Genomic DNA, 14,336 nt, shown 5'->3' with positions numbered 1-14,336 from the left:
TCCACGAGAGTAAAGGGTTCCAAGAGTTTCATATGTGTATTGAGCGTTATAGTGTTAGTAGTTTTGGATTTGTTATTGATTCGAGACCGAACCAATTCGTTTGGTAACGATTGTTGGTGATATTGTGTATTGTAATTCATCGAGAGTCGTAGTGTCAATATTTGTTCACAACGAGTGTATTGAATTACCATTGAAAATTTTCTGTTTACAACCCCTCTTTATTTTGTAAATTTACTTTTTCACCCCTTTAGGAAAAAAAAAAAAATTTCCGGTTTAGTCCTTAAACCATTTTTCTTGACATTTTAACACCAAAAATTATTGAAACTAATATTTTTCAGCATATTTTTCATTGAAAACAGTTTAAGTCCCTGAAATTGCAGTTTCTCGGTTGCAACCCCTCTTTTTCGCAATTTTTACATTTTTGGCCCAAATTGGAAAATTTTTGCAACTTTGGTCCTTTTTAAATTTGAAAAGCATTTTAAACCTTTGAAAAGTACTTGTGACACTAATGGTCCATTGTTTTACAGAAAAACACAGTTTTGGCCCTCCAAAACAGAAAATTTCGCATAATGGGCCCTATTGGGCCGAAATTGTCATTTTTAGCCCATTAAGCTTGAAATTTATGCTTTTAATCCTCCAAATAGTATATTTTCAGAAAATACATTATGGAAACTGTTTTGACTCATCTCACCCATCAGATTTCGTAATATTTCATTTTTGGCCCTTCAACTTTGTATTTTTAGCATTTTGTGTCAAAAAAAATGTGTTTTTAGCCCAAGATAAGTGTTGTCAAGCCATTTGGCTATTTTTCTTGGTATACTTTGCATGTAGTAGTATATTTTATGCTAGTATAAGATATATCTCGGTTTTTAGCAATTCATAACTAGATCTAGCATCAAAATCATACAAAACATACATATAAGCATAGAAATCAACCAAAACATACACATAGTGATGGATCTACACCTTTGCTTGTATTCTCCCCCACAAAAACTTATAAAAACCGAAAATAAGGGGGTATGAAGCTCACCTTGTTTGAAGGTTTCGGTTTTTGATGAAGATGTGAAGAGGTTTTTGGCCCTAGCAAGCTTCTTGAGGAGCTTTACAACTTAGATGGCTCTAAGATGTATGATTCACGAAATGGAAAGGGTTAAGAGGAGATTTTGAAGAAATCAAGAAGCTAAACCATGGATATAAGTAAAAACTTACCTAGGATGATGATTTTTGGTGGAGAATCCTCTTGAAAGCACACACCAACTCGAGATTTTTGATGGAAGATGGAAGAGGTAATTGAGAGTGTTTAAGAGAGTTTTTGAATGAAAAATGAAGGTGGTGAGAGGGTTGGCCGAGAATATGGAGAGAAGGGAGAGAGAGAGATGGTGAGGTGACATGCTTGGAAGTATGGGGGTCCTTGCATGGATGTATGTTGGACATTATGGAGGTGGCACCTCCTAAGTCAATTTTTATTACATTTCCCTATTATTTTTTTTTGTTTTAATTGATCTTGGGCCGAGATTTTTGGCTAGGAGGAAGGAGGGTGAATTAGCTTGGCCCAATTCTTTCTTTGGTTCGAAATTATGAAGCCCATAAAGAAAATTTTCGGCCCATTGGGCCTTTAGGGTAGTTCTCGGCCCAATAGGTCCATGAGAAAGGTGTGGGTCATTCTAGGCCCATTAAAGCCCAAAATACTATATCTTAATGAATGTGAGTTCAAATAAGGCCCAACTTAAGACTCTTAGCTTAAAAGAATTAAGTTAAGGGTTTATTGGTCCATTAGGTCCAATAAGAGAATCATAGTCCATAATGAACTTGAGTCGGGATATCTAGGGTTTCCAACCCTTATTTAAACATATGAGATGTATTTGAATGAGAGTGGAGTATGATATTCCTTTAGAGTAAAAGTTATTACACTAGGTGAATAATTGCATGAGAGTAGAATTTCCTAGCAAAAATGCTAGTTGTGACATCATCCCCCCGTTAGAGGGAATTTCGTCCCGAAATTCTTTCGAAGGGTAGGCTCATGAATGAGAGAATAGGTGAGGGTATTTCTGCTTAATCTAGTCTTTACATTCACTTGTGAATTCCGACCTACGTTTTGCATTCTGTTGATCCTTCACAATCGGGATGCGGCTTTGTTTTGTACGCTTTACTTCCTTATCCAATACATTGACTGGTTCTTCGACGAACATGAGATTCTTGTTTAATTCGATCGCTCACAAAGGAGTGATAAGAGTTTTGCCTGATAGGCACTTTTTCAGCTCTGAGACGCTGAGCACAGGGTGTACGTTACTGAGCTCTACAGGTAGCTGCAGCTTGCAAGTCTTTGGACCAATCCGAGCAAGAATCTCGTACAACCCAACGTATCGTGGGTTTGGTTTGCTCGTTTTCTAAGGAGAATCATTCCTTTCCAAGGAGATTCCTTTAATGACATGCGATCCCCGACTTTGACATCCTATTGGCTTATGCCGCTTGCCGGAATAGCTCTTCTGTCGGTCTCGCGATGCTTGAAGTCAGGCTTTGATTTGGATTATCTTCTCTGTTGTTTCGCAAATGGTTTCTGGTCTCATGAGAGTACTGGTGAGTGATATGCATGTATGACTATAAAAGGTTTCGAAACGAGCAATCTTGATGCTCGTGCGATATCTGTCATTGCGTGAGAATTCAACCAAGGGCAAGCGGGTATCCCCGGATTTGTTGAACTCAACACCCAAACTTGTCGCATGAATTCGAGTGGTTGAATAGTTCGTTCGCTTTGACTATTGGTTTGAGGGCGATAAGCAACGCTCATACTTAGCTATGTTCCTATAGCCTTTTGAAATGACTGTCAAAATCTTGAAGTAGTTCCGCTCTCTCGATCCGAGATAGTAGATACCGATATTTCATGGAGTCTCTTGATCTCTTTGATATAGGTCCATGTAAATCTTTCTGTCTTGTTTGAATTTAGTATTAGCGAGAAATAGGCAGATTGGGTTAACCTATCGACGATCACCCAGGTAACGCCCAACTCATCTCTTATAATAATAAGCTTTGTCTTTTGACTTCGAGGGTTTTATCCATCCCTACAGTGCTTTCATCGCGATATTCCTAGCCTTGATGCGTCCAAGGCTGGTCGTAGATGATGATAGTGTTTCATTCTCGCTTTGTGAGCAGACGATTATGTTATTGATGAAAATAATGAAAAGGCTAACTAGGAATGGTTGGGAAAACTTGGTTCGTAGAGTCCACGAGTAGTGTGGGAGTATTCGTTAGACCGAAGGGTCTCACAAATGAATTTGAAATGGTCGTGACGAGTTCGGAAGACAGTTCTTGAAATGTCGCCTTCTCGGACTCGAAGTTGATGATAACTGATTCTTAGATCTATTTTAAAGAAGTAACGAGCTCCTTGGAGCTGGCCAAATAGATCGTCAGTCCGTGGAAGTGGGTATCGATCTTTAATAGGGAGATTATTCAATTTCCTAAAATCGATGTACCTTCAGAATGATCTGTCTTCTTGAAGAACAAGACCGGAGCTCCCTAGGGTGAGAAGCTTGGTCTAATGAATCCTTTGCGCAACAATTCTACTCAGTTGACTGGATAACTTTATGAATTTTCGGCGGGAGTCAACCTATAGGGTGAATTGGCAATTGATGTGGTTCCCGATACGATGTTGATTCGAAATTCGACCTATCTCTCTGGGATATTCCCGAAAGTTCCTTGGGAAACACATTTGGAAAAATCACATGCTACTGGAATACCTTGTATGCCTACCTCTTCTTTGGTCTTTTCCACAACATGAGTGAGGAAAACGTAGTCCTTCTGGTGCAGGCACTTCTGTGCCTTGATGCACGAGATAAGGAGAAGATTGGCGCCAGGTTTATCACCATGGATTATTAGAGTTTTCATGATTAGGAAGGTGAAGGAAAACGGCCTTCTCGCGACACATAGTGTCAGCACGGTGGGGGCTTAACCCAACCATGATGATTATCAAATTTAAAACTCCTAATATTTACCGGCATGAAACCTATTTGTAATAAATGGTTGTCTACTGTTAAGGCGTACTCCATATAAGTACCCTAGGTTAAATCGGTTTTTCCCCATTGGCCATGCCCATTGAAAAGGCTTAGCTTAGCTTTGGGGATGCTGTTTTAGTAAGTGTTTGAATTTGATACTAATCGAAACTTCGCTCGGATCTACCATTGAATAAGAGGTAAGCGAAAGAGTTGTTAAATGGGAACATACCAGTAACAAATGTCGGGTCTTGATCTGCTTTGCCTTAACCCAAGGTCAGGACCATTTCTGATCCTTCTGCTCCTCGGTTGTTATCCCTGGGGCAATTGCGCCTCATGTGACCAGTTCCTCCACACCTATAGCAGGTGCGACTGGTCTCATCATTGGTGTTGTTGTTAGGGTTGTTGTGATTGTTGTCGTTTTCATTTGGCTGACGATTCTGGCATGGATAAGTTCTATAGAATTTGGCGATGTGATTCTTTCGGTTGCATTTGTTACAATGCATCTCCCTGCAGGCTCCATTATGATGGAATTTGCACTGGTTGCATTTTGGAAGGTTTCCAGCATATGGTCTCCTGGTTGCTGGTGTAATAGGGGTCGTGGTCGCATGAACAGCAATAACATGTTGCTCCCTTGAGAACCCTTGAGTGTGTTGTCCCTTTCTCTTACCTCCAGACCTCAGCTTCCTGCTCTTAAGCTTGGGGTTTGGAGTTCCTTGACGGGTTGTCACTTGTTGGTTTCCATGTTTGTTCCTTTGGCTGGAGTGGTCAATGCTATTCCTGCCTCCATTAGGGTTGTTTGCATTGATCTGTGCCATAGCAGCGGTTACTGCTGCCATTACAGAAGCTTGAAATGTAGCAGAGTCCATCTGCAAGAGTGGTGTCTCGCGGGCGCGCTTGTTATTCTTGCGGGATGGCATTTGCCTGCTGCACGTCGATAATCCAGATCGTAAGTAATGATCGTCATTGTTGGTTGTACTCTATAACTGTTGTATCTTGTTGTATAATTCTCACTGCTTCCATCTACATCCCTATGATGTATTTGCGGTAGTACATAATTACATATTTGGCACGATTGTTACGTCTATCCTTAGAGTATATAGGTTGTTCCGGTTTCGAGATCCTTAAGTTTCTAGCGGTTTTGAGAGTTCGCTTGAACATATAATTGAGTCTATGTAGTAATATGAAATAAAGGTACCACATAATTGTTCCAGTGGTAAGTACCATCTTAGTACGCGAAAGAGAGTCATGTCGAATAGTAGGGGAACAAGAAAAGGCTGATCCTAATTGTGGCGGGAAGTGTCTGGTGGTGGTGCTGATGAAGTGAATGCACCTTGGAGACAAGCTACTTGTTGTTCGGTGGCTTGTAATCGTACTTCCACACTAACAGTCTCGCTCGAGAGTCTCCATTCACCTCCTATGTTTGCCTCTCATCTTTATCAATAGCAAACCACATTTGTTTGGTTCGATTAGGGGTGTCCTGAGCTTGGCTATCCCTACCTCAGGTGCCCTGGACCACGACTGGGAGGGCCCGGTCAGCTGGTCCTCTGTGACCAAGATTAAAGAGAACTTAGTTCCTACTGTAGTGTGGTCGTATTCCCTACTGGTGACTCTATCTCCAAATATTGTGTGCCCGAGGGGCATGGGGTCACCGGGGCCCACACGATGTGTCAGTACTCTGACTTTACTTGGAGGGTTGATGTTATGGGATTCTACATCCGAGTCATCACCATCATTGCCCTCTGGCTCTTCCTCTTCGGGGTCCACTTATTGACTTGGCGGGTTCACCTGCGAGTTCTACTTCGTGTTCCTCCTGTGGTTCTTCCTCTGGGTCTAGCCATCCTACTATTCCTTGACTAGGGAGATAGGGTTTCCTAGCTAATGATACTCGTCCATAGCGTATTGCAAGAAGGGCTATGAATACTAGAAACAAATATCATACCAATTACTCCTATAACTCTACGACTATTGCCTAGATTTAGTTGAGGTTCCCTTCTTGGAGATTAAGGGATATGATTTTAGGTTCCCTAGCTATCACGATTTCTTCAAGACATGTGATGGTTGTACCTTGGAGGGAATGTAGTTGATCAGGCTACATCCGCTCCTTGATACAACTAAGAACAGTCCTGGATTAACCGAGATACTAGCATTATCTTGTTTGGTTCGGTATTATGTTCTTTTTCCAAATACAAGCAAGGGTGTTTTATTGTTATGTTCTACTAGTTTTGTTCAGAGTTATGTTAGTCCCTCTTTTGGTTTATAGTTGTATATCAATGTATGGTTAGATATGCTAGTTCACTATAAACAGAGCTCTGATACCAACCTGTCACACCCCCGAACCAGACGGCGGAAACGTCCGGGGGCAGTTGTGACTCAATTGAATACCATCACAATGAATATACATGAAACATAACATCATTCATCACCAACATTTGAGTATTACAACTGATAGTGTTTACATTCATTACATTGTCTCAAAACATTACATTCTCAAAGTAACTGTTCGATACTAATTAAACCACAGCAAAACGTCATAGAGTACAATTCATCCTTCACTTTATCTGTTACCTGAGAATACAAGTATTTTGAAAAACGTCAACATATGAAATGTTGGTGAGTTCATAAGTAGTGTTTGAAATCCAATGTTTTGTATTGTTTGAAAACCACCAGAAAATCCGATATTTTCTTAAAATAGTATAGTCAAAAAGGTGTGAAGATCCATAAGTATGCTTGTTTGTTTTCTATAGATGTAGGCGTACGATTTGTAAAACTTGTTATGTAGTTCGTAGGTGTAATAGTTGAAAACCCTAGGAAAACCCGACGTTTTCCTATCATTTTGCTTTAATTAGTTTATGTGTTGTTGTTTCGTTACGTTAGAGGTATTCGTTGAGCTCCGGAGGCATTGAGTATACAGTGGGTGGTGAATTGTTGTAACGTCCGTTAATGAAAACGTCCAGTCGACAACCGTACTAGCGATCCCTTAGGCGTCACTCGCACTTATTCACACAACTCAATCCTCCCGGACTTGTGTAGTCCCACGACCGAGGAGAAAAAGTGAAGGTGCGAAACCCTCGGTATTTCCCTACGTCGTTCAAGACCATTGCAATTGCGAAGGGCCCGAAGCCCAACCCGCAATCGTGAGTTCCCGACTTTACTAGCAGCACTGAGGGACCCTTGGGGACCAGCAGCATGTTTGCCATTGAAAGTCCTCTTACACACGGTCGAGTCGTATTAGACCCAACTACATGTAAGCAAGTGTCCTTTGGGCCTAAAGATCATGTCATCGGGCTAGCTAGGCTCGACAAGCATGATTTGCAACTTTTGGGCCTAAGGAGTGTACGTCGACGTATTGAGTAATTCCACGAGAGTAAAGAGTTCCAAGAGTTTCATATGTGTATTGAGCGTTATAATGTTAGTAGTTTTGGATTTGTTATTGATTCGAGACCGAACCAATTCGTTTGGTAACGATTGTTGGTGATATTGTGTATTGTAATTCATCGAGAGTCGTAGTGTCAATATTTGTTCACAACGAGTGTATTGAATTACCATTGAAAATTTTCTGTTTACAACCCCTCTTTATTTTGTAAATTTACTTTTTCACCCCTTTAGGAAAAAAAAATTTCCGGTTTAGTCCTTAAACCATTTTTCTTGACATTTTAACACCAAAAATTATTGAAACTAATATTTTTCAGCATATTTTTCATTGAAAACAGTTTAAGTCCCTGAAATTGCAGTTTTCTCGGTTGTAACCCCTCTTTTTCGCAATTTTTACATTTTTGGCCCAAATTGGAAAATTTTTGCAACTTTGGTCCTTTTTTAATTTGAAAAGCATTTTAAACCTTTGAAAAGTACTTGTGACACTAATGGTCCATTGTTTTACAGAAAAACACAGTTTTGGCCCTCCAAAACAGAAAATTTCGCATAATGGGCCCTATTGGGCCGAAATTGTCATTTTTAGCCCATTAAGCTTGAAATTTATGCTTTTAATCCTCCAAATAGTATATTTTCAGAAATACATTATGGAAACTGTTTTGACTCATCTCACCCATCAGATTTCGTAATATTTCATTTTTGGCCCTTCAACTTTGTATTTTTAGCATTTTGTGTCAAAAAAAAAGTGTTTTTAGCCCAAGATAAGTGTTGTCAAGCCATTTGGCTATTTTTCTTGGTATACTTTGCATGTAGTAGTATATTTTATGCTAGTATAAGATATATCTCGGTTTTTAGCAATTCATAACTAGATCTAGCATCAAAATCATACAAAATATACATATAAGCATAGAAATCAACCAAAACATACACATAGTGATGGATCTACACCTTTGCTTGTATTCTCCCCCACAAAAACTTATAAAAACCGAAAATAAGGGGGTATGAAGCTCACCTTGTTTGAAGGTTTCGGTTTTTGATGAAGATGTGAAGAGGTTTTTGGCCCTAGCAAGCTTCTTGAGGAGCTTTACAACTTAGATGGCTCTAAGATGTATGATTCACGAAATGGAAAGGGTTAAGAGGAGATTTTGAAGAAATTGTCACACCCCCAAACCAAGGATGGCGGAAACGTCCGGGGGTGGAGGACTTCATGTATAGCATCATAACCATAATTTCAATAGTAATTCAAGCAAACACAACCAACATATATATAATTGAAAAAGTTACATCACTTGTATGAATTACATGTTTCAAAATCAATTACAATATGTTGTCAAAATATGAAAAGTTTGACGCCTTAACGTCCCATCCTCAAAAGCACTTGATAACCTGATTAGTGTTTTCCTGTGAATACAAGTTATTTGAAAAGTGTCAACACAAAGGTTGGTGAGTTCATAAGCTTTTATTAATAAACTTAGTAGGAGTCTTTCACATGTAAATGTCGCGTTGTCCTTGAAATCCGCAAAATGTAGCCTTACAACCAAAGACTAGAATGTATGAGAAATCATCGTTTCTTAGTAGGGATGTTGTGAGTTTAAAATGAAATGGAAAGTAAATTTATTTTATCAACCTAAAACCTACTTCGGTTTTATGAAACCCCGTAAACTTTATGAATTGTTGTCTCCCTAAGTGAGTCGCTATAATCATACTGTGACTATGTGAACCTGCCACAACGTTTCTCAGGCGTCGCGAAAATGAAATGACATTTGTCACCCGTAGACCTGCAGGTCCCACTGTAGCTAGCAGCAAGGTGTGGGGTGTCAAACCCAATATAGATCTATATACAAGTATCACGTTCTCCCTCAAGGAGATTCTGATTATAACTACCAGGAATTATATCCCGCACTCGGACGTACGGGGAGAGAGAGAGAGAGAGAGTCTCACAACATAGGTTAACAAGTTTACTTGAAATGTGTGTGAATATAAATCTTTCTTGTATGAATGTACCCTTTTTGTACGAGTGCGTGAGTGATGTATCACAAACTATACCTATTATAGTTTATCTAAAGTGTATGTGATATGTATAAACTCTTTTATGGAAATGTATTAGTGTTATGAAATTATCAAACTATACTTTTTATAGTTAAATAATCCGTGTTCTAAAATGAAAGAATAATATTTAATATGAATGTCTTAGTTTCAGTTCATAATGGTAAACTAACATGGAAACACATTCAAATATTAGAACTTATGATTATACACTTTGCTCAACATAATACAAAGTGTTATGATATTTACATGCTGTTGGCTAACTTTAGCCATTCTGCCCTGTATTTGGAAAAATCATAGAAAAATCATACGAAGTCGAAAACTAGATCCGTAAATTCTGAGAGTTCACAAAATGTGTCTAGTTTGCTCATAAATTTTATCTCAATTTATAATGACCTCTAACTTGGGTGAAAAAGTCCAAAATCACAGACTGGTCCGGATTGTTGTTTGAAATGATAGGCAGTTTTGTAAAAATCACCATAAATTGTAGAAAAATCGTATGGAGATGTGCAAGTAGCCATTTTAAAGCTAACAACTTGAACTATTTTCACCTTGTACAGTTTTGAAAACAAAAATGTTTAAGATGCCCAAAACAGTCCGTGAATGGAGTTGAACTTTTCTGATGTAAGCTGTTAGCAAAATTTAGTTATGTTCTTAGTGTTTTAACTTGTATTCCCCCCCTAAAAACTTGAGAAAACATGAAAATGTAGGGGTATGAACTCACCTTGAGTGATTTCAGTAGATGTTTGTTGAAGAATGGAAGTGTTTAATTCAAGAACACTTGGAGATGCCTTGAAGGTTTTCGAGAATCTAACATCATAGTTAGGGAGTTTGTGTAAGCAACCAAAGATTTGAGTAGAATGAAGTGAAATAGTAATAGGGAGGATGAATTTTTACTTACTAAGTGTGGAAGAACACTTGAAATCAGCCTTGGATCTCGAAAATTTGTGTAGAAGAGTTTGAGAGAAAAAGTGGTGTTTGTTACTTAGTGGAATGAGAGAAATGAGAGAAAATGAGGAGTGTGGTTGTTTGTTCCAGCTCAAAAACGTGGGAGTGAGTGAAATTTGAGTGTAAGGGAACATTGAAGTGACATAGGTAAGGTGGGGAGGTATGGCTGGTCATAGAGTGGGTGTGGGGTGGTTGCTTGTGTCATAAGTTAAGGCAAAGTCAACACTCTACCTTAAATAAATCCCCCATTAGATCTTTATTATTTAATTAATGATTTTTATAAAAAAATATGTTTAAATTATGAATATTTAGAGTTTATTATGTTAAAATAAAATTTCTGGAGAAAATCCGGCTTTAAAATCACGAAAAACGGGCTTAAAATGTTAAAAATATCAAAAACGGGCTGAAAATGACAAAAATGCGAAATCTGGCCGAGGCTCGGCCCTCTTATGCTGAACCGAGAGAGAGAGGGAGGCGGAACCGAGAGGAGAGGAGAAGGAGGGAAGAACCGAGAGCACGAAGAGACAGAGAGGAGAGAAAGGAACAGAGCGCACGAGAGACAGAGGGGAGAGAAGGGAACCGAGAGTGCGCGAGAGGCAGAGAGGCGGAGGGAAGGGAACCGAGAGTGCGCGAGAGACAGAGAGGCGGAGTTAGCGAACAGAGAGGCTAAATAGCGAACAGAGAGTGGGGGCGGACCGAGAGGCACCGAGCGCTCGGTCGTGAACAGTAGTTTCGGTTCTTGCTTCTTGTTCTCGGTTTCGGTTCCTCCTGGGCGAGTTCGGTCTCGGTTCTCTTAGCCGCCAGAGGCTCGGCCTCTGTTCTCTTAGCCACCAGAGGCTCGACCTCTGTTCTCTTAGCCACCAGAGGCTCGGTCTCTGGTCCTAAGAAGCCTCTCATTCCGGTTTCGGTTCCTAAAGCCTATTTTTCTCGTTTTCGCCCCGTTTTAAGCCGTTTTTGACCCGGTTAAGGGCCGGAATGACCCGAATGATTCCAAAAAGTTACGGGAAACTTTTGAGAGAGATTTTGGGAGAGATTTCTCACACTTGGAGAGATTTGGGAGAGATTTGACATTCTTGGAGAGATTTCTCATACAAAGAGATATTTGCGAGAGATTTCACATACGTGGAGAGATTTGGAAGAGATTTAACATTCTTGGAGAGATTTCTCATATAGAGAGATATTTGAGAGAGATTTCACCTACTTAGAGAGATTTGGGAGAGATCTGACATTCTTGGAGAGATTTCTCATACAGAGAGATATTTGAGAGAGATTTCACATACTTGGAGAGATTTAGGAGAGATTTGACATAGACAGAGATAGAGTGAAAACGATTGAGAGAGGATCCATGTGGGACAGTTGTGAGTGTCCGGCACCGCAATGCATGGTTCGTAAACCCTGTTAAGCCTTGTTTAAGGATCTTACACATTCCCGATGAGTATGCAACATGGTTTTCATCAGTTTAATTCACTGATTAGTACTAAGGCTTAGGAAATTTTTAACACAAAACTTTTCTCCTGTGATGTTTTCCCATTAATATAGCAAGTTATACAGTACGAACATAACACAAACCCTAATACACAAGGTTTAATAGAGTTGACCGGCTTGACTTGATGACTTGACTTGACTCAAGTTTGACGATTGTCACAGAAATCAAGAAGCTAAACCATGGATATAAGTAAAAACTTACCTAGGATAATGATTTTTGGTGGAGAATCCTCTTGAAAGCACACACCAACTCGAGATTTTTGATGGAAGATGGAAGAGGTAATTGAGAGTGTTTAAGAGAGTTTTTGAATGAAAAATGAAGGTGGTGAGAGGGTTGGCCGAGAATATGGAGAGAAGGGAGAGAGAGCGAGATGGTGAGGTGACATGCTTGGAAGTATGGGGGTCCTTGCTGTTGGGTTATGAGCATTCTAACACTCCTAAGTGTACATGCAACCCTAAATACCTTGGATCTATGTTTTCTCTATTATACATGCAAATATGAACATCGAAGGTATTATCCTAATCTAGCATTCAATATTATCAATATAACAAGATAGAATACATACCTCTTGATGGTGCTTGTCTTCATGAAGCTTGAGTGCCTAATGCCCCAAGTGTGACACCTCAAATGGTTCACACAACACCATAAGCACTTGGAATAACTTAGAGAGAAATTAGAACGCTTCATGAAATCGTCTAGCCCTCATACACACACATAGTCACGATTTCTTGAGCCATGGGTTTCTTTTATATGGTGGTTATTAGGGTTACACCATGTAACTCATGACTTTACCCATTCCTTATGCTCCATGGATTTTAACCTCCATGGAGTATCCATGGGTCACCCCATGGACTTAGTCCAACATAAGGAATCTTGGATCACAAGCCCACATATATAAGAATGAATGATTTACACAATCAACCCATATATTTAATTAGTCTCCTTTTGATCACTTAATTAATTCCAAATTAATTCTTGATCAATACTAATTAAATAACCTTATTAATATATTAGAACTTATAATATATTAACAAACCTTAAGTGTTATTTCTCTCATTTTAGTCTATCCAAGTGCATGATGCCATGCAACCCAAATGGACCATGCCGGGTCGGGTCAAGTTTTACCAATTATAGTTATGGACTTAGACATTAATCCAACAGTCTCCCACTTGGATAAGTCTAAAACTATTATTGCAAGTATGACTTCAAAACCCGACTAGCAATCGTAGCTCTCAAAAGCTTCTTTCGAACTCTGATCTTGTAGATGAACTCTGATCTTGTCAGTGATTTGTCCATTAGATAAGGGATCATATATTCCTCCATTCTAGATATCATATGGACTGAGACATGGATTATAATCATTCTCTCTGTCCATTTGTTGTTTCCCGATTTCCGATTTATGACGACTGACTAATTGAACAAATCAAATCAGTCCTGGCCCGGCCGAGCACTTCCATTTGTCATCATCAAATCATCGAGGGGCCCACAGATATCGCTTTTATCCCGAAGGTAAAAGGAATGGATAAACTTCGACTTATATGGCTTGTTCTACTACTTGTTGAATCATACACAAAGACACGTTTTATAACATCGAGTTACCAATGCGTTTCGTGTAATCAATGTACTATTAACTCATAGTAACAACTCATATCTCTAGGTTTGAAGAATATAAGATATTATCGTCTCATGATCACTCGTGATAAAACCCATGAAGTGATTCCAATGAGCGCGGGTTGAATCCAATACTCAGAACTTATGAGCACTCATGAGTGTTGTAGCCCTTTGTCCAACAACTTAGACCTCTACAAGCCAACCCATGACAGTCTTAATTCATATCTACTTCCAACATATGACCGACTGTGGATGGTTTGAATAACGTAGTCATTCCGGAAGAATAACCTAGTTTATTCTGGAAGTCAAAACATGCAAAATGAAACACAAGAATAATTGAATCCAATATGGTCTCAGAACTTATGAATATAAATAAAACACCTTTTATTTATCACCATATGATTACACATTATTCATTGTATACTATTTCAACTATCAACATTATTCTTGAATTTAAAACAATAGTTGTCCCATGCTCCAAGCATGCACACTATGTTTTCTAAACACTAGTCATGCCATACACCAAGTATGCATAATATGTTTGTCTATGATCTTTATTTTGTGAACTAGATCAAATGAACATAACTTCAATGATTCTCTTTTCACACTCCTAAATCCTTACTGCAAATGCAAGAATTCCAAATTCATGTCATTTACTGAAATCTGTTAGATTCTAAACTTATATGCATCGATCCTCTTGTAATGATTATGCACAAAGTCAGAAAGACTTAACAACAATCATTACAGAGCATTCCAAAGGAGATCAAGTCCTTGGAACCATCCTTCTTGCATTAAGTTTCCTTAATCTTACACAGATTGAAAATTCTAACTTTGAAACATTTCCGAATTCATTTTGACTATCACAAGAGTTGCCTCCTTACAGATTA

This window comes from Lactuca saligna, chromosome 1 (assembly GCF_052625555.1).
Source record: "Lactuca saligna cultivar CGN05327 chromosome 1, ASM5262555v1, whole genome shotgun sequence".
NCBI lineage: Eukaryota > Viridiplantae > Streptophyta > Magnoliopsida > Asterales > Asteraceae > Lactuca > Lactuca saligna.
Note: the sequence above shows the minus strand (reverse complement) of the source record.